This window comes from Bos indicus, chromosome 28, assembly GCF_029378745.1.
Source record: "Bos indicus isolate NIAB-ARS_2022 breed Sahiwal x Tharparkar chromosome 28, NIAB-ARS_B.indTharparkar_mat_pri_1.0, whole genome shotgun sequence".
NCBI lineage: Eukaryota > Metazoa > Chordata > Mammalia > Artiodactyla > Bovidae > Bos > Bos indicus.
Window position 1 is genome coordinate 19,063,950 of NC_091787.1, and position 25,074 is coordinate 19,089,023.

At 43.6% G+C, this 25,074-nt stretch overlaps 1 non-coding gene across 1 annotated transcript; it reads left to right on the forward strand.

Annotated features, from left to right (window-relative positions):
- Window positions 1-24,748: 24,748 nt before the first annotated feature.
- On the forward strand, window positions 24,749-24,821 carry TRNAG-CCC (transfer RNA glycine (anticodon CCC)). The gene has a single exon. It is a non-coding gene; the product is annotated as a tRNA-Gly (tRNA).
- The last annotated feature ends 253 nt before the right edge of the window (window positions 24,822-25,074 follow it).

A 25,074-nucleotide genomic window follows, 5' to 3' on the forward strand; every position in this document is an offset into this window, starting at 1 on the left:
AAAACAAAATCCCACATCTTCAGCCAAATTCTGCTTATTCTGAATGTCATTTTGCTAACCATGGTGGCCAGCATATGTAAAATAATGACAGAATAAATTTTCAAAATTTCATCTAATGCATTCATTTTTTTATTCATTAAACTATAGTTGACTTACAATTCGGTGTTAGGTTCAGATGCACAGTTCCAGATTCTTTTCCATTATAGGTCACTACAAGACACTGAATATAGTTCCATGTACTATACAGTAAATGCTTGTTATTTTATATATAATGATGTGTATATGTCAACCCCACACTCCTAATTTATCCTTTCCCCTCCTCTTTCCCACTGGGTAGTCATAAGTTTGTTTTCTGTCAGTGAGTCTGTTTCTGGTGAATAAATTGATTTGATTTTTTTAGATTCCACATGTAAGTGATATTATAAAATATTTGTCTTTCTCTGCCTGACTTATTTCACTTAGTGTGATTATTTCTAGGTCCGTCCATGTTGCTGCAAATGGCACTGTTTTGTTCTTTTCTATGGTTGAGTAATGTCCGTGTGTGTGTGTGTGTGTGTGTGTGTGCATGCACCACATCTTCTTTATCTGTTCTTCTATTGATGTGCTTGTAATTTCTTCTGAGATTTTTGGGAAGAGCAAAATAAACCAAAAGTTTCTCAGTTTTCCCACTGAGGACCTCTGTTGTGAAGAATGCTTCATTCATTTGATAAACATTTACTTGTTATGTACTACAGGCTAAACTCTGTGGCTGGTTTTAAATAGATACAGATACATAGATCACTCAGTGGGTTTAAAATTTTTCTGAAAAAGACAAAAATGTGAAATAATTCCTACAAAGTAGATAGTAAAGAGTACTGGAAAAGAGGAACTGAAGTCAGAGCCTTGAGGAAGGTAACACAGACTCTTGAAGAACAGATGGGATTTTAAGGGTAGAGACAGGGAGAAAGGAAGGCCATTCCAGGGAAAGGGAGCAACTTTAGGAAATGCCAAAAAGTGAAGGAAGACAGAGCAGGGAAATATTGGAACACAACGAAACAATGTGGCCAGAGTTTCTGGTGGGAGAGGGTATTAGGAGTTAATACAGTCCTGAGAAGAAGGGTGGAAGCCAAATTTTGAAGAGTTTGAATTGAATTGCAGGCTTAAAAACATCTCAGGCAAATGGGAGTGAAGGAGTATTGTTGCCAGGCTATGTTTGTGTGTGCGTGTGTGTGTTAAAATAGGCATAGCATGAAATTTACCATGTTAACTATTTTTAAGTGTGCATTCAGTTCAGTGATATTAAGTAATATTCACACTGTTGTAAAACCACCACCAGCCACCTTCAGAACTTTCTCACCTTCCCCAACTGAAACTCTGTACTCATTAAACACTAACTCTCTTCTCCACCCTCTCCCCAGCTCCTGGCAATCAACAATCTCCTTTCTGTCTCTCTGATTTTCACTACTCTAGGTACTGTATGTAACTGGAATGACATAGTAGTTGTCCTTTTGTGATTTATTTAGTATTATGTTTTCAGGGTTTATTTCTGTTGTGGATTGTGTCAGAATTTCCTTCTTTTGTAATGCTGAATGATACTTCATTTATCCATTTACACTTAGGTTTCTTCCATTTCTTGGCTATTATGAATAACATTGCTATGAACATCGGTGTCTATATATCTCTTCAAGATCCTGCTTTCAATGCTCTCCTGTTTATACCCAGAAGCAGAATTGCTGGGTCATACGGTAATTCTAGTTTAATTTTTTTAGGAGTATCCACACTGTTTTCTGTAGAACTTGTACCACTTTACATTCTCATGAGCAATCTATAGAGTTCCACTGTCTCTACAGCCTTACCAACACTTGTTATTTTGTGGGACTTTTTGAATAAGAGCATCCTAAAAACTGTGAAGCAATATAGTATTGACTTGATTTGTATTTTCCTAATTATTCGTGATATTGAGCATCCTTCTGTGTATTTATTGTATAACTTTTTGGAGAAAAGTCTACTTGAGTCTTTTGTTTGTTTTTTAATTGGGCTATCTGTTTTAATGTTGTTGAGGTGTAATAGTTGTTTATATAATCTGGATATTAATCCCCTATCCTATATGGGAATTGTAAATATGTTCTCTCATTCTCTGGCTTGCCTTTACCTGGCTTTTAATGTTCTTTCTTCTTTGCTGTAGCCTTCTAAAGCTTCCACTCAGACATCTGCCCTCTTAGACAAGAAGGTTATGCTTTTAAAGTCTAGTCTAATTCTGTTGCTGTTCAGTCACTGAGTTATGTCCTACTCTTTGCAGCCCCATGAACTGTAGCACACCAGCCTCCCCTGTCCTTCACTATCTCCCAGAGTTTGTTCAAATTCATGTCCATTGATTTGGTGACGCTATCTAACCATCTCATCCTCTGCTGCCCCCTTCTCCTTAGAGTGAAATTCATCATTTTAAAGTGCACACTTCGATGAGTTTTGACATGTGTATAGCTGTTTAATCTACAGGGCCAGGCTTTGAAGAGTGGACTTGATGGCAGCTTTGTCCATCTCACATGGAGAATGTGGGTTTGTTGTTCAGTGGTTTCTCAAAAATCAAACATAAAATTACTATATGAACCAGCAATTCCACTTCTAAGTATAGATCCAAAAGTTAGAAATGGGGACTCAAACAGATACGTACACCAATGTCACAGTAGCATTAGTCAGAATAGCCAAAATGAGGAAATAACGCAAATGTCTATAAATAAATGAATGAATAAACAAAATGTGGTATATACATACAATAGAAAATTTTTTCCTTAAAAGGAAATAAAATTCTGACTAATGCTACAATCTGGATGAGCCTTCATAACATTATGCTAAGTGAAATGTCAGATACAAAAAGACAAATATTGCATGGTTTTATTTATATGAGGTACCTAGAATAATCAAATTCATAGAGACAGAAAGTAGAATGTAAGATTAAGAAAAAGACAAGCTATATGATCTGTATGATCTCAACTATATGTATAATCTAAAAAAAACTGAACCCATAGAAATAGCAGATTGGCAGTTGCCAGGGTTGGTGGGTGGGTTGAGGGGAAAGAGGAAGGGGGGGTGATTAATGAAGGTGGTCAAAAGGTACAAATTTTCAGTTATAAGACAAATAAGTCCTGGGGATACAATGTACAGTGGTGAATACAGTTAACAATACTGCATAGTATATTTGACACTCACTATTTGCTGAGAGAATAATCTTAAAAGTTCTCACCACAAAAAAAATAAAACATAACTATGTGAGGTGATAAGTTTGTTAACTAAAATTACTCTGGTAAACCTTTCACAATATATACATAAATCATTACATTGTATACTTTAAATTTATACAGTGTTACATGTCAATTATATTTCAAATAAAGCTGGCAGGGGTTGGGGTGGGGAAGGAAGTTACCACCAGCTGGGAGGAGTGGGTAAAGGGGAACTATTGCTTCGTAGCCAGAGTTTCTCTTTCCAATGATGAATCTTTTTGGGAATAGATAGATGTGAGGATTCCACAACACCGTGAATGTACTTAATGCCACTGAATTGTACACTTAAAAATGGTAAACGTCATGCTATGTATGCCTTATCCATTTTAATATTTTAGTTTTTAAAAAGTGGGTTTGCTTTACCCCCAAGGGACACGGGTGACTCCAAGTCCTCTGGCTAAACACATTACACACATAAAACCGCAGGAATAAATAAAAATATAAAATGAATAAAAACGGATCAACGAACACTGCAAGTTGGGAAAAGTTGGGAAAAGAGAGAGAAAACTGGCGGCAGGACCACCAGACAGGAGGCCACCGTGGTGGCACTGGCCTGGCCTGAGCGGGAACGGGAGCACGGGGGAAGGAGGACGCACAAGAGGCAGACAGAACGCCAGGGCTAAGCGAACACACGCAGCACGAGGCAGGGGGAGAGGTGGGGACTGCCAGGCCAGGGCCCCACTGTGACTTTCGCAAGCCCTAGCTGCTTTTCTCAGAGGGAACCTTCCTCCACACAAAAATAAAAAGTAACACTTCACTGTTGCTTTGGTATAAGGGTGCATATATATATGTGTGTATGTGAGTGTTATAGATTATAAACATTTTTTTTTTTGGCCTGAAAGTACATTTTTTTTCCCTTCTGATATTAAAAGAAATCAGAACTTTTTGTGGGCCCCTGAATACTCACGTCTGGGCTACCTCTTCTGAGCATCCTAGAGGAGGGGCCCTAGGCCAGCCTGTGCCAGACACTGTCAGTCTCCTGCCCAAGACTGCCCTCCTTCCGCTTCCCTGCAGCCTCATGGACTGAGGAACTGCTCCAGGTATTGACGACTGTGTTACTCAGGTATGTGATCCTCAGGCATAGCTGTAGGCTCGGTGTGGGGTTAAGACTGTGGATTCAGGAATCAGAGTAAGTTGAGTCTGAATCACAGCAAGTTAAGTCTGAATCACAGCAAGTTGAGTCTGAATCACAGCTACTTCTGCTTGGCTGTGTACACTGCAGCAAGTTACTTAACCTTTCTGAGCCCCAGTTTCTATCTATAAAATGCGCATAAGAGTTTCTAACATCATAGAGGATTTGTGAGGCTCAAATATGGTGAGAAACAACCAGTTTAGCATGACATCTGTTCTGATCTCTGGCTGGCATCCCTTAGCTATCCTTAAATCTGGCCCTTACTCAGCACCACTTCTCACTTAGTTTTAAACAGGCACAGTGATTTGCGGGAGGAGGAAAGGTATAAAGATACCTGGAGAGGGGAACACAAAGGGGTGAGGATGTCCAGAGAGCAATGGAAGGAACATGAACTATTTCACACTTTTGCCCAGGACTAGTCCAGGGAGCCTACAATCTCCCATCTACTGCCTTTAGTATTGCCTCTTTAAAAAAATATAGATAGATAGATTTATTAATTTATTTGGCTGCACTGGGTCTTATTTGTGGCCTGTGAACTCTTAATTGTAGCATGTGGGATCTAGTTCCCTGACCAGGGTTGGAATTTGGGTCCCCTGCATTGGGAGCATGGAGTCTTAGCCACTGGACCACCAGGGAAGTCCTACCTCCTACAGATGCCCTCAAGGTAGTCCCCCCAGAGCAAGGTTCCAAGTCTCTATAAGTCTCATGTCCCTAGGTCCCTGTTCCCTCCTTTCCCCTGCCCTCCTCTATTCTAGACTTGCCATCCCTCACACACCCCCTGTCTGTTTTGTTTACATGTCTTTTGCTTCCAGGGTCTTCTTAGTGAACTTCTACTCATCCTACAAAACTCAGCCCTGATGGCTCCTCCTTCTGCAACTGCTTCAGCAAGATCAGTTCAGTTCAGTTGTCACTCAGTCATGTCCGACTCTTTGTGATCCCATGGACTGCAGCATGCCAGGCCTCCCTGTTCATCACCAGCTCCTAGAGTTTACTCAAACTTATATCCGTTGAGTCGGTGATGCCATCTAACCATCTCATTCTCTGTCGTCCCCTTCTCCTTCTGCCTTCAATCTTTCCCAGCATCAGGGTCTTTTCCAGTGAGTCAGTTCTTTGCATCAGGTGGCCAAAGTATTGGAGTTTCAGCTTCAGTATCAGTCCTTCCAATGAACACTCAGAACTGATTACCTTTAGGAGGGACTGGCTGGATCTCCTTGCTATCCAAGAGACTCTCAAGAGTCTTCTCCAACACCACAGTTCAAAACATCAATTCTCTGGCACTCAGCTTTCTTTATAGTCCAACTCTCACATCCATACATGACTACTGGAAAAACCATAGCCTTGACTAGATGGACTTTCGTTGGCAAAGTAAATGTCTCTGCTTTTTAATATGCTGTCTAGGTTCGTCATAACTTTTCTTCCAAGGAGCAAGCGTCTTTTAATTTCATGCTGCAATCACCATCTGCAGTGATTTTGGAGCCCAAGAAAATAAAGTTTGTCATTGTTTCCATTGCTTCTCCATCCATTTACCATGAAGTGATGGGACCAGATGCCATGATCTTCGTTTTCTGAATGTTGAGCTGTAAGCCAACTTTTTCACTTTCCTCTTTCACTTTCATCAAGAGGCTTTTTAGTTCCTCTTCACTTTCTGCCATAAGGGTGGTGTCATCTGCATATCTGAGTTTATTGATATTTCTTCCAGCAATCTTGATTCCAGCTTGTGCTTCTTCCAGCCCAGCATTTCTCATGATGTACTCTTCATAACAGTTAAATAAGCAGCGTGACAATATACAGCCTTGACGTACTCCTTTTCCTATTTGGAACCAGTCTGTTGTTTCATGTCCAGTTCTAACTGTTGCTTCCTGACCTGCATACAGATTTCTCAGGAGACAGGTCAGGTGGTCTGGTATTCCCATCTCTTTCAGAATTTTCTACAGTTTGTTGTGATCCACAGTCAAAGGCTTTGGCATAGTCAATAAAGCAGAAGTAGATGTTTTTCTGGAACTTTCTTGCTTTTTTGATGATCCAACAGATGTTGGCAATTTGATCTCTGGTTTCTCTGACTTTTCTAAATCCAGCTTGAACATTTGGAAGTTCATAGTTCATGTATTGTTGAAGCCTGGCTTGGAGAATTTTGAGCATTAATTTGCTAGCATGTGAGATGAGTGCAATTGTGCGGTAGTTTGAGCGTTCTTTGGTATTGCCTTTCTTAGGGATTGGAATGAAAATTGACCTTTTCCAGTCCTGTGGCCACTGCTGAGTCTTCCACATTTACTGACGTATTGAGTGCAGCATTTGCACAGCATCATCTTGTAGGATTTGAAATAGCTCAACTGGAATTCCATCACTTCCATTAGCTTTGTTCGTAGTGATGCTTCCTAAAGCCCACTTGACTTATTCCAGGATGTCTGGCTCTAGGTGAGTAATCACACCATTGTGATTATCTGAGTCGTGAAGATATTTTTTGTATTGTTCTTCTGTGTGTTCTTGCCACTTCTTAATATCTTCCGCTTCTGTTAGGTCCATACCATTTCTGTCCTTTATTGAGCCCATCTTTGCATGAAATGTTCCCTTGGTATCTCTAATTTTCTTGAAGAGATCTCTAGTCTTTCCCATTCTATTGTTTTCCTCGATTTCTTTGCACTAATCACTGAGGAAGGCTTTCTTATCTCCCCTAGCTATTCTTTGGAACTCTGCATTCAGATGGGTATATCTTTCCTTTTCTCCTTTGCCTTTTGCTTTAACCCCTCCCTTACCTGGGCTTCCACAGCACCTGCATCTCCATGCTAAACAGATTACCTTGTTTGATAATCATTTGTTTACATATCTTTTCCCAGCTGGAAGGTGTGTTCCAAAAAGGGAGGGGCCACTGGATTCTCATTCACAGACTCCCTCCACCACCAGGTTCCCACCCCAATCACTGCCCCACCTCCTGCACACCTTGGCAGTCTGTGAAAGAGGCACGGAAAGTTTCTTCATTGTTTATTCGGTTTAGGAATCTCTTCTCACACCTGTTCCAACACTGGTTGGTTCCAACACTGCTGGTTTATGCAGCAAATTAAAGATTCAACCCTTAGCAAAGCCACAATAAGGCATCAAGTAGCAAGAAACAATGGGCTTCCCAGGTGGCTCAGTGGTAAAGAATCCACCTGTCATTGCAGGAGGTGTAAGAGATGCAGGTTTGATCCCTAAGATGGGAAGATCCCCTGAAGAAGGAAAAGGCAATTTGCCCCTAGTATTATTCTTACCTGAAAAATTCCATGGACAGAGGAGCCTGGTGGGCTACAGCCCATGGGGCCACAAAAACTAGTAGAACTGTTTCCAAGTTGGGACAATATCAGGAGTATTAAGTGGACGATTACACCTGGGGCTCCAGGTGGCCATTGCTAAGGGAACAGGAGTGGAGGAGTCGATGGTACCTCCAAAGACTTGGGATTCATCTTTCTAATTAATACCCAGTGGGTAAGAGGGTGAAAAGCTGGACAGCCGCTTCTCACATCAGCCTCCCACTTCTTGTACATTTCTCACCAAATCCCCCTCTTTCTCCCTAAATGGCACCTGACCTCTTCTCCTTCAAGGCCCTACCCCTAACTCCTCCAGTTTCTCTTTGATCCTCAGTTCATCCAGATGAAAACCCTCAGATTGGGGAGCATTTGTCTGTAGTCCCTAGGAAAGTTCTGGAACTCTTTCCTGTAGGGGAAGCAGGCTACACTTTGGCAGCAAGCATTGGGCTACACACACAGGGCAGATGCCAATGCTCCTGATTCATTCTGGAATCCTATTTTATCCTCATCTGACTCCATCATCTGGAGCCTGGAGCAGTGGCATTTTGCCAGAAACCCCTGGCCAAGAGCCACAGGACGGTTGGGGTGTGCTTATTCTCAACAGGGCTCTGGCGACTGGTAAGTGAAGAGTGGCTTCCGAAGCATGATCCTAAGAAAAGAGGCTGCCATGGCCCTGCAGCCCCAAACCCTGCTTCTTCTGGGGCCTCTGCGGAGCCTTTTCTGAATCCAGTCGGCTGGGAGGCATCCTGCTCAGATGCAGCCCTGGGGCAAGATGGAGCTCTGGAAGGTGTGCACACACTACAGACAGCCAGCTTCACCCCCTCAGTTCCTGAGGAACTAGCCTTTCCTATCGTCTTCAGCATCTGTTGCCTCCTTTCCATTCTCAAGGCCACCGCCCTGGCTCAAAGTCCTCATTTCACATCTTACCTGGGATCTTGTAATAATCTAGCTTTTCCTCACTTAAACTTTTCTCTGCGGTGCTGCTGAAGAAACTCCCTAAAATATGGACTCTGTATGAGTCCATTTCCATGAAGTGTAAGAACAGATAAAACTAACCTAGGTGTCAAAAGTCCAAAACGGTGGTTACTTGTGTGTGTGGATAGGGGATTCAGAATTGTCTAGGAGGAAGCATGAGAGGACCTCTGGGATGTTTGGAATGCTCCATGTTTTGATCTGTGTGCTCGCTGCATATACAAAAATTCATAGAAGGGACTTCCTTGGTAGTCCAGTGGTTAAGACTCTACATTCCCAATGCAGGGGTTTCAGATTCAATCCCTGGTCAGAGAACTAAGATCCCACAGGCTGCTCAGCCAAAAAAGAAAAAAAAAAAACATACAGTGTTAAACACTTAAGATCCTTGCCTTTGTATATGTTAAGGCTTAATCAGGAAGTAAAAAAATAAAGTGAACTAAATCTGCCTTCATTTAACAAGTATTTTTCAAGCACCCACAGTGTGGTAGGGATTCAGGGGTGAAAGACACAACTCCCACAACCCACTCCTTCCCACACTTGCCTTTCAGACTTCTATTCTTCTGAACAAACACAACTAGACTACTAGCTAATGTGCCAAACATATCCCTTTACCATCGCAGCTCCCTCCAAAACCTTACCTGGGCCTCGCTCCCATCACTACCTGTTTCTACTCCCAGTCCCACTTGGGAAATTCTTCTGCAAGGCTCAAAAATAAGATTAGCTCCTGAATGGAGCCTTCTCGGGGCTTGCCAAGTAGCTCAGTGGGTAAAGAATCTGCCTACAATGCAGGAGACGTGAGTACAATCCCCTGGGTTGGGAAGATCTCCTGGAGGAGATCATGACAACCCACCTAGTATTCTTGCCTGGAGAATGCCCTGGACAGAGGAGCCTGGTAAGCTACAGTCCATAGTGTGGCAAAGAGCTGGACATGACTCAGCATGCACGCACTGAGCCGTCTCCCCTGGGGTGACGGTGCTCCACACTGCAGCCCTGTGTGCGCCTCTTGGGGCCTCCTGTTTCGGGAGATCTGTGCCTCCTGCCTGACCTTTCCTCATAAACACAAGACTCATCTCTGATTCACCTCCGCTCCATGAACACCTGCTGAATTGAAAGACCAAAGAAACAAAAGGGGGAAACACCTTAAAAGCTTCCTGGGCTGCCCAGCTTGGTCTCTGCCTGCTTCATTGTTCAGGAGCCCACAAAAGAAGCAAAAACCCCATAACCATTACACCACAACCCTCCCTGCTCTGAGATCATGCCTCTGGTTTGCATGAGGGATTGGGAAGATCCCCTGGAGAAGGGAATGGCAACCTACTCCAGCATTCTTGCCTGGGAATTCTCATGGATTTCCCTCCTCCTAGGAGGAGCATGGAAGGCTACAGTCCATGGGGTCACAAAGAGCTGGACATGACTGAGTGACTAACACTTTTCACTTTCACTTTGAATGCAAAGGTTTGTTAAGGTCTTCAGTGCTCCAAGCATACCTCCAGAGATCTCAAAAGAAAAAAAATGTGGTGGGGTGGGGCACATGGCGGGAGGAAGAGGACAGGGAAGTGAGCAAATACTCCTGCTCAGGCAGGTGGTCCCTCTTGGGGTCTAATCTTTTTCCTTTCCCCTAAGGTCTCTTGGCGGGTGGGGGGGGGGGGGGGGGCGGTCACTTCTGCATCCAGAGGACAGGTTCTTACCATGTATGTTTCAAATGTGAGAGCAGACCCAATTTCAAGGTATCGACCCTGATACCCAAAAAGCTGTCAACTCTGGGTTTGCACTTCCATTTCAAAGCATCACTTCAAAACACGACTTTTTGTGTTAGCCTACAAATTCATATGTTGCATGAAGTATGTATGAATAAATATATTTAAATATATTGATTGTCTACCATAAGTAGGGAATTCCCTGGTAGCTCAGATGGTAAAAAAAATCTGCCTACAATGCAGGAGACCCTGGTTCAATTTCTGGGTTGGGAAGATCCCCTGGAGGAGGGCATAGTGGCTCACTCCAGTATTCTTGCCTGATGAAGCCCCATGGAGAGAGGAGCCTGGCCGGCTACAGTCCATGTGGTCACAGAGTTGGACACGACTGAGTGACTAAGCACAGTACAGCAAGCACCTTAGGTAGGACCTTGTGCTGAGGGGGGAACAGAAGATTTAAAAGCTAGAGTTCACCATTTCTGCCTCCCAAAGGGTTTGTAAGCAGTTTGTCAGCATGTATGGGAAGTTCACTGAAGCATTGTTCAATACAAGGGGAAAAAAAAATAGAAACAATCTGAATATCCATCATGAGAAGGACCAATAAAATGTATCATGCTGGCTTCCTGAAATACAATAGAGTGCTTTAATGGAACTAACTAGGGATTGTATGTCAACACGAATAGATCTTGAAAATACAGACAGTGAAAAAGACAGATTGCAGAATGATGCATATCATAGAATATCACTCATGCAAGAACACACATAATGAAAATAATACTCTACATATTCTATGAATGCATTAGAACCTGCATTAGATTCTAATCCGCATTAGAATCTAATCTGCATTAGATTCTAATCTGCATTAGAATCTAAAAGTATGTTTTTTAAATGGTACAGAGGGACATATACTTTCTCTCAGGGAGAGGGGAAGAAACAGATAGACCTAGATGAAAGAGGGCTTTTGTTTTTTCTATAATTACTCTCATTTTTTAAAGTAATTAGGAAAGTACTGCCTAAATACGTGAGAAGCTAAGTAATGAGTTTATCGATAACTGCAACAACAATCAAAGTGACATCACAGAGCAGAATGGATTTACTGTCCTGGGGTTAGCATCTGCACTAATGGCTGGGAGCTTAGACAAGGAAGAACTGGGGGCTGGGGAGCTCTGAGGAGGAGCTAAGGAATTAGTACTTCCTGGGAAGTCTTTTGGAAAGGGAATGCTTGACAGAGGTGGAGTTACATGAAGATTCCTCTGGCCACAGGTGTGCAATATAAAAATTTGCATTATGAGTGTATGTGGGATTTTTTTTCCTCATACTTGTCAGGCTCTGGAATTGAAGAACACAGTATTGCACAAACTAAGCTCTGAGAGGAAATCAGGTTAGGAAAACGAGGGATGCTTTGCTGTAACCCTTGAGCCAAATGAACTAGGGATCAAGGACTCTGGGGCTCCTGGGGATCAGCAATATTGACTTAGTTTCCTTCACTGGACTGTCAGCTTCTCGGGCTGGGCTGTGATGTCTTCCTTCCTGGAGCCCCAATGTACAGAACAGTTCATGACGTCAGATCGCAGACATTCAGTGAACACTTGTTGAATGAATGAGTAGGTGAATGAATGAATGGGTGGATGGATGAATATCACAGAAAGGTCAAAGAGAATAAAGACTACAAGGAGGCTTGTGGCTTGAAGGGCTAACTCTCTAGCTCTGAGGCACTTCTGCCCTTCTTCTTTCTCCTGGATGGTGCCTGTCCCTCGGAGGGGGGCTTTTATTTGCCTCCCCCATCATTTCCTCTCCATGACTCCACCCCTAAACCCTGGGGTCCTTCTTAGGATGTGGGGTAGGAGTGACTATCAACTCACAGGGAGGTCGGAAGAAAATAAAATAAAAAACCATTTGAAGAACTGAGCTGGGAAGATCCTCACAGAAGTTGGATTGAGGTGGAGCAGTGTACATGAAGGGTGGGGTAGGGGTGGAACTCTAAACTAAGGCCGAGGGGAAATGAGCCTATAGGAAGAGAGGAGCAGGCAGGTGGAAGGACTGGGGCCAGATATCAGAAAACTGGCGGAGGAACCAGTTTACACAGATGGTTTCAAACCTGGAGCTCAGAATCCCAGGATTTCACAGACAACCTCCAGCGGTTTCCCAAACAATGAGGTGTTTTCTGCCAAGGAGAGCTTAAAATTGCCAGAGGGATCTATTTATCTATTATCTGCCCTACATCCTGGGGTTCTGAGTAAGACCTCATTTGAAGGCAAGAGACAAAGGGGTGTGTGTGTGTGTGTGTAGAGGTGGAGAGTACAGGGCAGGGAAAAGAGGAGGGGAGGGAAGGGAAGGGAAGGGGAGAAGAGGGACAATCATTCAGCTAAAACATTTGAAAGAACATAGAGTACATAGTCTCTCTCCCTCTTGAAATGAGGTCATATATAAAAAGTATTCTGAGTGGAAAAGCCTCTCAATGAGTGTTTGTATTGGACTTGACACAGGAAAAGAATTCAATCAAAAAACAAATTCACTTGAAATTACCAAAAATTGCCTAGCCCACCCCAGTCACAGGATTGGCATTATCCCCAAAAGATCAAAATTGGAGACGCAAAGCCCAGAGTAAGGGAAGCAGGGAGGTATAGATGATTGGTGTTGAGTTCTCGTTAATAATCATTAACACTCTACTGAGCACTTTTCAGGAGCTCTGCTTAACTCGCCTGCATAATCTCATGAATTCTCACAATAGGCTAGAAAGTAGACCCTATGAGCATCCCCACACCAAGGCTTAGAGAGGTGGAGCAACTTTCCCAGTATCACACCAGATCACAGGCAGCAAGGCTGGGCTTTGAATCCAGGCAGCCTGACTGCCAAGTCTCTGAGCACAAGATGCAATCATGTCTCCCAAACACTATGACCTGAGCCAGTGTGGTTGAAGTAAGGTAGGTGCAGGCACCTGCAGCCTGCAGGAAGAAAGGACATCTTCATTTCTGGGAGGGTCCAAGTGACACAGTCCTTCATAGAAAATCCCAGAAACCCTGTCTCTGTTGGAACAGTTGCCTTCCCAGGCCCTGGGGTGGACTGAACACACCATCGAGAAGGTTCATTCCCTTCTCGATGCCACATATTCTGAGAGCTTAAAGGTATCTCATCTTGAGCCAATGAATAGCAGGATGAAGGACCCAGATAACTCGAAAGGAAGATGAGGACACTTAAGGTAAAGAAGAGAAAATTAGAAGGGGAAAGCTATCCCAAACATTCAGCTCTCTCAAAGAAGAGTGACCAAGTTTGTTCTGTGCAGCTCTGGGTGGCAGAACTAGGTTCAGTGGAGAAGTAAGAGGGAGACAAAGTTAATCAACATCACATATGATTTTCTTTAGATCTCTCTGAAAATGAAGTTGGCCTCACTGAAGATACTAAAGATGGTGAGCACACTGTCAGAGGAAGCAATCGAGCAAAAACAGTCAGGAATCATACATCCTGAGAGGGAACTCACGTGTTGGGTAGAAGATTCAGTTAAGTTCAGTCACTCAGTCGTGTCCGACTCTTTGCGATCCCATGAATCGCAGCACGCCAGGCCTCCCTGTCCATCACCAACTCCCGGAGTTCACTCTAACTCATGTCCATCGAGTCGGTGATGCCATCCAACCATCTCATCCTCTGTTGTCCCCTTTTCCTCCTGCCCCCAATGAAGGTTAATTGACTACTAAAGACTCTTCTGACTTGGAGATTCTGCAAATTTATAATTATGAGGTTTCTTCTCCTTCTCAGAATTTCTCACTGAGCCAAATTTCAATCAAAGAATGAACCCAGGGCTTCCCTGATGGCTCAGTGGTAAAGAATCCACCTGACAACCCAGGAGACAGGGTTCAATTCCTGTTCCAAGAAGATCCCATATGCTGTGGAGCAACTAAACCTGTGTGCCACAACCATTGAGCCTGTGTACTACAGCCCAGGAACCACAGCTACTGAAGCCGTGTGCCCTAGAGCCTGTGCTTCACGAGAAAAGCCACTGTAATGAAAAGCTGTGCACCACAACTATAGAAAAATCTGCACAGCAACGAAGACCCAGCACAGCCAAAATTATATATATATACACACACACACACACAAGGACTCATTGGAAAAGACTCTGATGCTGGGAGGGATTGGTGGCAGGAGGAGAAGGGGATGACAGAGGATGAGATGGCTGGATGGCATCACTGACTCGATGGACGTGAGTCTGGGTGAACTCCGGGAGTTGGTGATGGACAGGGAGGCCTGGTGTGCTGCGATTCATGGGGTTGCAAAGAGTCGGACACGACTGAGCGACTGAACTGAACTGACTGATATATATATATATATATATATATATATATATATATATATATATAAAGAATGAATCCAATGGTCATTCCAGCCACTGAAATCATAAGGCCTTATAAATTCTTATATTCTGCGTGTCTACAAAGGGAGCCCCACCTGTGACACAAGCCTATCTGTCTGTCAGCAGGGGAAGCATTTTTCACACTAATAGTACAAGTCAGAATAAATACCATCTCCATTTGGAAGACAGTCTTTGACAGAAGAGAATTGGCCTGCTTGATTAGGAGTATATGTCAGGCGCTGATAATAGGGAAATCCTTTTCAGCTGAGCCCTAGAACCTGAACAGTCATAATGAGACCGATTTAATGAGCCTCCTGTTCTACAACAATATTAATTACAACCCTGTCACAGAAGGCAGCCAACTCGAGATAAAATAGGTAAAATGCACAGGAATTGGATTGCATTCAGCATCTTTCTCCCAGATACAAATAGGCTCATATAGTCATGTACATATGTCTCTAGTGAGCGACTGGATTTAACACCTTCTTTAAGCTGTTTGGAGGAAATGCTCACGCAGTGGGTCTAAACAGCAGAAATGCTTCTGAACTTTGGGTTTCTCCTCAGAATGCATGTACCCCAAGTCTGTCTGATTGAACCTGATCAATCCCATCTTGTGGCTCCCTTGGAAAGAGAAGAGAAAGATGCAGCAGAGGCCCTTCTTGTTGAGCAGGTAGGCACACCTCCAATGCTTTATTTTGGTCAGGTCTCACAAATCTCTCCCTTTAAAGAAATGGAATTCCTTTCAGGTAAAATTTAAACTTGGAATTGTCATCAGTCCAGTTGACTAAATCATCACAAGGGGCCTAATTATGCTAATATATACTGAGCTCTACCAGGCACTCTGGTAATGCAAAACACCTTGCAATTAGTACTGACAGTGTGCTCTTTATAGGAAGCCCAGAGATGTTAGGCGCTTCATTCAAGGGCATACGTGCAGGTCGGTGGAGCCAGAGTTCAAACTTAGGCTGACCAATTTCAGAACCAGGGTGCTTAACCACAGGGCCATGCTGTGCACGGTGTTCGCAGGTGGCTTATTCATTCAGCAAGTGTTAACTGAGCACCTCCTATGTGCCAGGCACTGTGCTGGGTGCTGAGCAGAAACGAAAGACACAAACCTGTCCAGAGCCATTCCAGCAGACTGTAACAAACTGCCCCATTCCCTGGGCATCAGCAAGGGCTCCAGGAAATGATGAGGTGTAACCAGAGACCTTAAAGATAAGAATTAGGCAGTGAGTGGAGAGGGGCCTGAGAAGGAAGGAGGTTACTGCAGGATCCTTTGGGATCAGAATGGCAGAAAAGCAGCATTGTGAGACCTTGAGGAATCACACAACACCAAGAGGAGAAAGCTTTCTGACAGGAAGGACTGGGTGGAGGCAAAACTTGAGCTAGATCCTTAAAAATAGACATGGTAAAAAAGATGGGCAGTATATATGTTGTATACTTTAAAATCTGCTGAAACTCTCTCATGTGTACATAACCCTTTCACTCTAACTCAGAACCAGGGAACTTTGTCATGTGGACAAGACTCCAAGGGGTTAATCACCTGCCAATCAAAAGAGGCCACAGGGTTCCGCTCTCACTTCTTACTAAGTCCACGTTGTTGAGATTTTGAGGATTCAAAGATTGTGCGCAACTTTGGAAGGAATGATGCTAAAGCTGAAACTCCAATAGTTTGGCCACCTCATGCGAAGAGTCGACTCATTGGAAAAGACTCTGATGCTGGGAGGGATTGGGGGCAAGAGGAGAAGGGGACGACAGAGGATGAGATGGCTGGATGGCAGCACCGACTCGATGGACATGAATTTGAGTGAATGCCAGGAGTTGGTGATGGACAAGGAGGCCTGGCGTGCTGCGTGCTGCGATTCATGGGGTTGCAAAGAGTCAGACATGACTAAGTGACTGAACTGAACTGAACTGAATGAAGGCAGCATGGGAGAGGACAGACACGGAATCCTGAGCCTCAACTCAGGCAGACTGCAGTGACCCCGAATCTGACACAGAGAAGCAGAAATTGCTGGAAGCAAAGTAAGAGTTCCGTAGGCCTAAAAACTCACACCAAGCCCTGGCTCTGACCCTAGAACCCACTGACTTGTGAACCCATGAAATGGTCCACATCCACCCCCCACTCCCATCACCAAAGTGCAGTGGCCTTGCCTGAATCACCTGGCTCTGCTCCTCTCCATGCTGCCTGCATCTGCAGTGGTTCTCCAGTTTTAGTGCATATTGGTACCACCCACAAGGCTGACGGAACAACAGAATTTATAGACCTCGCCTTCAGAGCTTCCGATTCCAGTAGGTCTGCAGTAGTGCTAAGAGTTTGCATTTCTGACAAGTTATCAGGAGATGCTGATGGTGGCCCCACACTTTGGGAACCGCTGCTTTATGGCACAAGTGTGGGACAACTCCAGTTCCACTGGCTTCTTTTCCCACTCTTACTACACATTTAAGGTAAACCCACTGCCTCCAGGAGGAGCCGACAGGCAATGGAAAATGAAGGAATTGGGTGAGCTCAGATGTATATGCATGGTGCGGGAGATGGGAACAGTCGCGAACCTGGAACATTCAGGCCCCAATAAAAGGGGGAAACTCACCCAGCTCTAGCCAGATTTTGATGGACATCATTACAAGTCCAGGATTGCCAGGTGTTCTTATTTTCAAGAGAAGGCAACAATAATGATTTCTCTGTAAGATGTCCCGGTTTCTCAAAGTTGGTTCAAGATTTTTAAAGACAATATCAGGGTCGGTCAGGGGATGTCTTAGGCCTCCTGCAGCTTTAATATTTGGTGGTTCGGGCTTGTAGTAAAGGGTTCTGATGATGTGTTCTGGCCTATTCTAACATTTAAGTTTTACTTAAAATAATGAAATCAGTAAGCTATAACTTTTTTCTTAAAAACTAAAAAAAAAAAAAAATAAAATTCATGGGAAATCTGATCCATGGGTCACCAGTTTTCAGCTTTTGATTAAAAAAGAACAAAAACGAAAAAAACGCCTCTTACAGTTCATAGAATCCTAACTCTAGACATGTTCTTTGGTATCCCTGTCTTTGAAAGGTTTTCAGAAAAAGCTGGAGTTCCAAAAAGTTTAAATCACTTCTCCAGAAAATCAGCTCCACTTCTCCTGCCCTGCCCTTTTTTCACCACACCCTACTCCTTCCATCCTTTGTTTACTTCAGATACGAAACACCTTATTTCCTGCATCAGACTAGAAGCAATTTGAGGGCATGCTTCATGCATGACTAATATTGGTAACTCAGCATCTCTCACATAACAGGTATCTAATAAAAACTCCTATTTTTATTGTTACATCGAAGAGGAATGCTCTTTGGTATCTCCCTCACTGTATTTGGGAAACAGCTGTCAAATGATTAACTGGGTAAGTCTCTCTCTGATTTCTTTAAAATTAATTTTTATTTGGCGTATAGTTGTTTTATAATGTTGCATTAGTTTCTACTGTACAGCAAAGTGAATCAGCTATAACTATATTTATATTCACTCTGTTTTGGATTTCTTTCCCATTTAGGTCACCTCGGGTGGCACTGATGGTAAAGAATCTGCCTGCTAATGCAGGAGACACAAGAGACTTGGGTTCAATCCCTGGGTCAGGAAGATCCCCTAGAGGAGTAAATGGCAACCCACTCCAGTTTTCTTGCCTGGAAAATTCCAAGGGCAGAGGAGCTTGGTGGGCTATAGTCCATGGGGTCACAGAGAGTTGGCTGCAATGGAGCACACCATGGGTCACCGCAGAGCACTGAGTAGGGTCCCCTGAGCCGTAACAGTAGCTTCTCATTAGTTATCTATTTAATACGTAGTATCAAGAGTGCATATGTGTCGATTGCAATCTCCCAGGTCATCCCTCACCCTCCCCAACTGAAGTCTCTTAGCCCAGGGAAGACTTTCTTAGGTTCCTCATCTGTAAAACAAGAGAGTTGGACCTGCTTCTTCTGCCAAGTATGATCCCTGGACCAGTGGCACGGACACCACCTGGAAGCCTGTTCTGACTGTGAAATTTCAGGCCCCGGCCACGCCTACTGAATCAGAGCCCGCTTTTTAACAAGATTTCCTGAGGTGATTTGTATGCTTGTTAAAGTCTGAGAAGCACTGGACTACTTCTCAAAGTTTAGTGTGCATGAAAATTACCGGGGGCACTTAAAAATGCTGATATTCTCTTATACGTGGAATTTTTTTAAAAAATAGATACAAATGAACTTATATACAAAACAGACCCGCAGACTTTGAGAATGAACATACAGTTACCAAGAGGCAAGGGTGAGACGGAGGGATAGATAAATTGGGAGTTTGGGACTGACCTGTATACACTGCTATATTTTAAAAAGATGACCAACAAAGCGCTACTGTTAAAAATTTTTTTTTAATTTCTTAAAATGCAGATATTTAGGCCCCAGCACAGATCAATGGACAGAAATCTCTGGGCAGGGAGGCTGGGGCTCAGCATTTTTAAAATTAATTTTTATTGGAGTTTTATTACTTTACAATGCTGCGTTAGTTTCTACTGTACAGCAAAACGAATCAGCCATACGTATCATATATCCCTTCCCTTTTGGATTTCCTTCCCATTCAGGTCACCACAGTGCACTGAGTAGAGTTCCCTGTGCTATCCAGTATGTACTCATCGGGACTCAGCATTTTTAATGCGTTCCCCAGGGCCTCACTTTGAGAAACACTGCATGGCCTGTGCCCTCTCACCCCATACCCCGCTGAACATTCTGTTTTCACCTCACCTTACAGCCTGTCCCTGGCCCCAGAGACCCAAGAAGATTGTATCTTTCAGGTCAGGAGTCCCAGGCTATTGTTCCGGCATATCCACTCTCAGGGAGAGGAAAGGAGACCCATGATTTATAGCAGTTGCCTTGTGGAAATGCTGCCATCACGGAGGATTTCAAGCACCCACTGAGATGTCTCTGAACACAGAACTGGGGACAGATGGGCACACTCAGTTCTTTACTAGGCATGGGCTGCAGCACGCCAGAGTCCGCGGCCCTTGTTGTACCTGCAGATTCTCAGTGAGCCAAGCCTGGCTTTGGTCCTGATGACATGCCAGTCATGCACTGAATACTCTACTAAAGGTTAGCGAGGACAGCAAAGGGGTATAAAAGATTAGGCAACAGGGTAGAGTGATTAAGCCTTCAGACCTTAAGACAGGCCTGGTTTCAACTCCAGATCTGTCTCTGATAACCGTGTAACAGGGCAAAGGCTAACAGAGTTTTGCCAAGGGAACGCATTGGCCATAGCAAACACCCTCTTCCAACAACACAAGAGAAGACTCTACACAAGGATATCACCAGATAGTCAACACTGAAATCAGATTGATTATATTCTTTGCAACCAAAGATGGAAAAGCTCCATACAATCAGCAAAAACAAGACCAGGAGCTGACTGTGGCTCAGATCATGAACTCCTTATTACCAAATTCAGACTGAAATTGAAGAAAGTAGGGAAAACCACTAGACCATTCAGGTATGATCTAAATCAAATCTCTTATGATCGATTATACAGTGGAAGTGAGAAATAGATTTAAGGGACTAGATCTGATAGAGTGCCTGATGAACTATGGACGGAGGTTCGTGACATTGTACAGGAGACAGGGATCAAGACCATCCCCATGGAAAAGAAATGCAAAAAAGCAAAATGGCTGTCTGAGGAGGCCTTACAAATAGCTGTGAAAAGAAGAGAAGTGAAAAGCAAAGAAGAAAAGGAAAGATATAAGCATCTGAATGCAGAGTTCCAAAGAATAGCAAGAAGAGATAAGAAAGCCTTCCTCAGCGATCAATGCAGAGAAATAGAGGAAAACAACAGAAAGGGAAAGACTAGAGATCTCTTCAAGAAAATAAGAGATATCAAGGGAACATTTCATGCAAAGATGGGCTCGATAAAGGACAGAAATGGTATGGACCTAACACAAGCAGAAGATATTAAGAAGAGGTGGCAAGAATACACAGAAGAACTGTACAAAAAAGATCTTCACGACCCAGATAATCACAATGGTGTGATCACTGACCTAGAGCCAGACATCCTGGAATGTGAAGTCAAATGGGCCTTGGAAAGCATCACTATGAACAAAGCTAGTGGAGGTGATGAAATTCCAGTTGAGCTATTTCAAATCCTGAAAGATGATGCTGTGAAAGTGCTGCACTCAATATGCCAGCAAATTTGGAAAACTCAGCAGTGGCCACAGGACTGGAAAAGGTCAGTTTTCATTCCAATCCCAAGGAAAGGCAATGCCAAAGAATGCTCAAACTACCGCACAATTGCACTCATCATACATGCTAGTAAAGTAATGCTCAAAATTCTCCAAGCCAGGCTTCAGCAGTACGTGAACCATGAACTTCCTGATGTTCAAGCTGGTTTTAGAAAAGGCAGAGGAACCAGAGATCAAATTGCCAACATCCGCTGGATCATGGAAAAAGCAAGAGAGTTCCAGAAACACATCTATTTCTGCTTTATTGACTATGCCAAAGCCTTTGACTGTGTGGATCACAATAAACTGTGGACAATTCTGAAAGAGATGGGAATACCAGACCACCTGACCTGCCTCTTGAGAAACCTATATGCAGGTCAGGAAGCAACAGTTAGAACTGGACATGGAACAACAGACTGGTTCCAAATAGGAAAAGGAGTACGTCAAGGCTGTATATTGTCACCCTGCTTATTTAACTTATATGCAGAGTACATAATGAGAAGCGCTGGGCTGGATGAAGAACAAGCTGGAATTAAGATTGCCAGGAGAAATGTCAATAACCTCAGATATGCAGATGACACCACCCTTATGGCAGAAAGTGAAGAGGAACTAAAAAGCCTCTTGATGAAAGTGAAAGAGGAGAGTGAAAAAGTTGGCTTAAAACTCAACATTCAGAAAACGAAGATCATGGCATCTGGTCCCATCACTTCATGGGAAATAGATGGGGAAACAGTGGAAACAGTGTCAGACTTTATTTTTTTGGGCTCCAAAATGACTGCAGATGGTGACTGTAGCCATGAAATTAAAAGATGCTTACTCCTTGGAAGGAAAGTTATGACCAACCTAGATAGCATATTTAAAAGCAGAGACATTACTTTGCCAACAAAGGTCCATCTAGTCAGGGCTATGGTTTTTCCAGTGGTCATGTATGGATGTGATAGTTGGACTGTGAAGAAAGCTGAGCGCCGAAGAATTGATGCTTTTGAACTGTGATGTTGGAGAAGACTCTTGAGAGTCCCCTGGACTGCAAGGAGATCCAACCAGTCCATCCTAAAGGAGATCAATCCTGGGTATTCATTGGAAAGACTGATGCTAAAGCTGAGATTCCAATACTTTGGCCACCTCATGCGAAGAGTTGACTCACTGGAAAAGACCCTGATGCTGGGAGGGATTGGGGGCAGGAGGAGAAGGGGACAACAGAGGATGAGATGGCTGGATGGCATCACCAACTCGATGGACATTGAGTTTATGTGAACTCTGGGAGTTGGTGATGGACAGGGAGGCCTGGCGTGCTGCGATTCATGGGGTCGCAAAGAGTCGGACATGACTGAGTGACTGAACTGAACTGAACTGAACCTTGGTCAAATTGCTTAACCTCTTTAAGCAATTTATTATATACTAAAGTATATGTATGAATATATACTATATATACATAATATATATACACACACGCACGATAGTGCCAAATACTAAATATATATATATGTTTACATACATGTGTAAAGACATATTATATACAATATACACATAACCTCATGGAGTTTTTGGTCTAGCCCTTATAAGGAAATATTAACATGTTCTAATTTAAAACCTGAATGGTAGATACTGGGTATTCATTTTTTATTTGTCTTTAATTATAAATATATGGCATATACTCTTTTGACTGTATTATTTATTTCACAATAAAAATGGCAATACAAGCCCAAATGAAGTTAATCACTAAAATGTGTCATCTCATTATGACAGCTCATCCATGTCATTATCTTGCTCATCCATGTCACTGTCTTGAAAAGTGGGGTCCTGACCCACTGGGAACCTGGCTGAGAACTTGGCTCTGTTGGTATGTCAGCTAGATGCTTGATGAAAGTGTTAGTCACTCAGTCATGTCTAACCCTTGGTGACCCCATGGACTGTAGCCTGACAGGCTCCTCTATCCATGGAATTTTTCAGGCAAGAATACAGGAGCTGGGTGCCATGCCCTCCTCCAGGGGATCTTCCCGACCAAGGGATCAAACCCAAGTCTCCTGCATTGCAGGCAGATTCTTTACCATCTGAGACACTAGGGAAGCACCAGATGCTTGATGAAGAACACCTAATTCTCTTTGAAGCTTGTGGGTGCAAACTTGAGGAGACATGAGAGAACCCCATTCAACGAAGAGGAACTTTGTTTATGCTTTGTGGGGACCTGAGTCAGAAATTCTACCACTGCCACCACCAGATGCAATTGAAATATAAACCAACAGGCAGGCTCAGAAACGGGGCAGGAGGAGAGGAACAGTGTGACTCAGGAAAGCATAGTCCTTTCCCTCCTTTCACTGAACCACTCCTCAGTGGCAAGTCTTTCTAACAACTGGAATAAGTCCTTCCTTTTCCTTTCTAGGATCCACTAAATGTCTCAGCCACCTCCCCCCTTTTCAGGCAATGTCTTGTTTTCAGACCACTATGGCCAGGCTACTGGTGGACAGCAAGCACTTGAACCTGACCGTTAAGATTGTGGGTCCTTCTCTAGGCCTCAGGCTCTTTCCTAAGCCAGCAAGATGGGTCAGGTGACCTCTCAAGCCTCTGATAATTCTAATACCTCATGGTTTAGGCCATAGTAGATTATTCTACGGAGAAGGCAATGGTACCCTACTCCAGTACTCTTGCCTGGAAAATCCCATGGATGGAGGAGCCTGGTAGGCTGCAGTCCATGGGATCACAAAGAGTCGGACACGACTGAGCAACTTCACTTTCACTTTTCACTTTCATGCATTGGAGAAGGAAATGGCAACCCACTACAGTGTTCTTGCCTGAAGGATCCCAGGGACAGGGGAGCCTGGTGGGCTGCCGTCTGTGGGGTCGCACAGAGTCAGACACGACTGAAGCGACGCAGCAGCAGCAGCAGCAGCAGCAGCAGATTATTCTAGTGATGTGTCAGGCCAATTAAGGGGATGATGAATTGACACTTTCAAATCACATCACTTCCTTGATTTCTTATGCTTTTCCTGCTTTGTTTCTTATAGTTTTATGTAGGAAATAAATAGGGGACATAGTACATTGCATTTGGCCAAGTAAATACAGAAAAAAGTGAGAGGTGGGTGGTGCTTCCCAGGTGGCACTGATGGTAAAGAATCCGCCTGCAATGCAGGAGACCCATATTTGATCCCTGAGTCAGGAAGATCCCCTGGAGAAAGGCATGACAACCCACTCTAATATTCTTGCCTGGAGAATCCCATGGACAGAGGAGCCTGATGGGCTATGGTCCATGGGGTCGCAATGAGTTGGACATGACTGAAGCGACTTAGCATACATGCATAATAAAAATAGCTAACACTTAAGTAATGTGCCAGTAATAAAAATAGCTAACACTTAAGTAATGTGCCAGGGCACCACTCTAAATGCTTTAAAACATACTGATTCGACTGAGGAATATACTACTGTTATCATTATCCCCAGTTTACACAGGGGTAAACTGAGGTTCAGAGCAATTAAGTGGTTTGTCCAAGGTCATACAACCTGTACATGTCAGAGCCAGGATTATGAACCCAGCTTGGCTCTGGAATCTGTACTTTCATCACTGTGCTGTATTGCTTTTGAATTGTGTTATCCAAACTATTCCTGATAGAGCAGCCTTTCTTCAAGGAGGTAAAGCTAGGAGAGCCCATTTTATCAAACTGGGAAACTACTCAGAATCCAGAAGCTTGAAGTCTCTGTTTAGAAATGTTGCTGTCTCAGATTCTAGAAACAATTCTCTGCTTTGGCCTGAAAAGCTATCCAAAAGATGTGCCTTCACATTTCCTTAACCATCACTTCTTCACAGATCAGCAGTGGGATGGTTTTAAACACAGGGCAAATCAAGCTGGTGGAGAACCTAGTTAAGAGAGGCACGGACTTCCCTGGGGGTCCAGTGGTTAGGACTCTGCACTCCCAATGCAGGGGGCCTGGGTTCAATCCCTGGTCAGGGAACTAGATCCCGCATGCTGCAACTAAGACCTGGCACAGCCAGATTTAAAAGAGAGAGAGAGGAAAGCAGAATGTCAGTCATTCAGCTTCTAGCCCAGGAAGCTGTGCACCTGCAGGGAGGTGCTTCACCTCTCTGGACCTCAGATGTCTCACTCAGAAGGTAAAGAAGTGAAAACAGATGACTTCCAAGGTCCCTCGCCTCCCTGAAAGAGATTCTTCCCTCAGCTACACCAGTTGTTGGCAATGAAGTGATAAG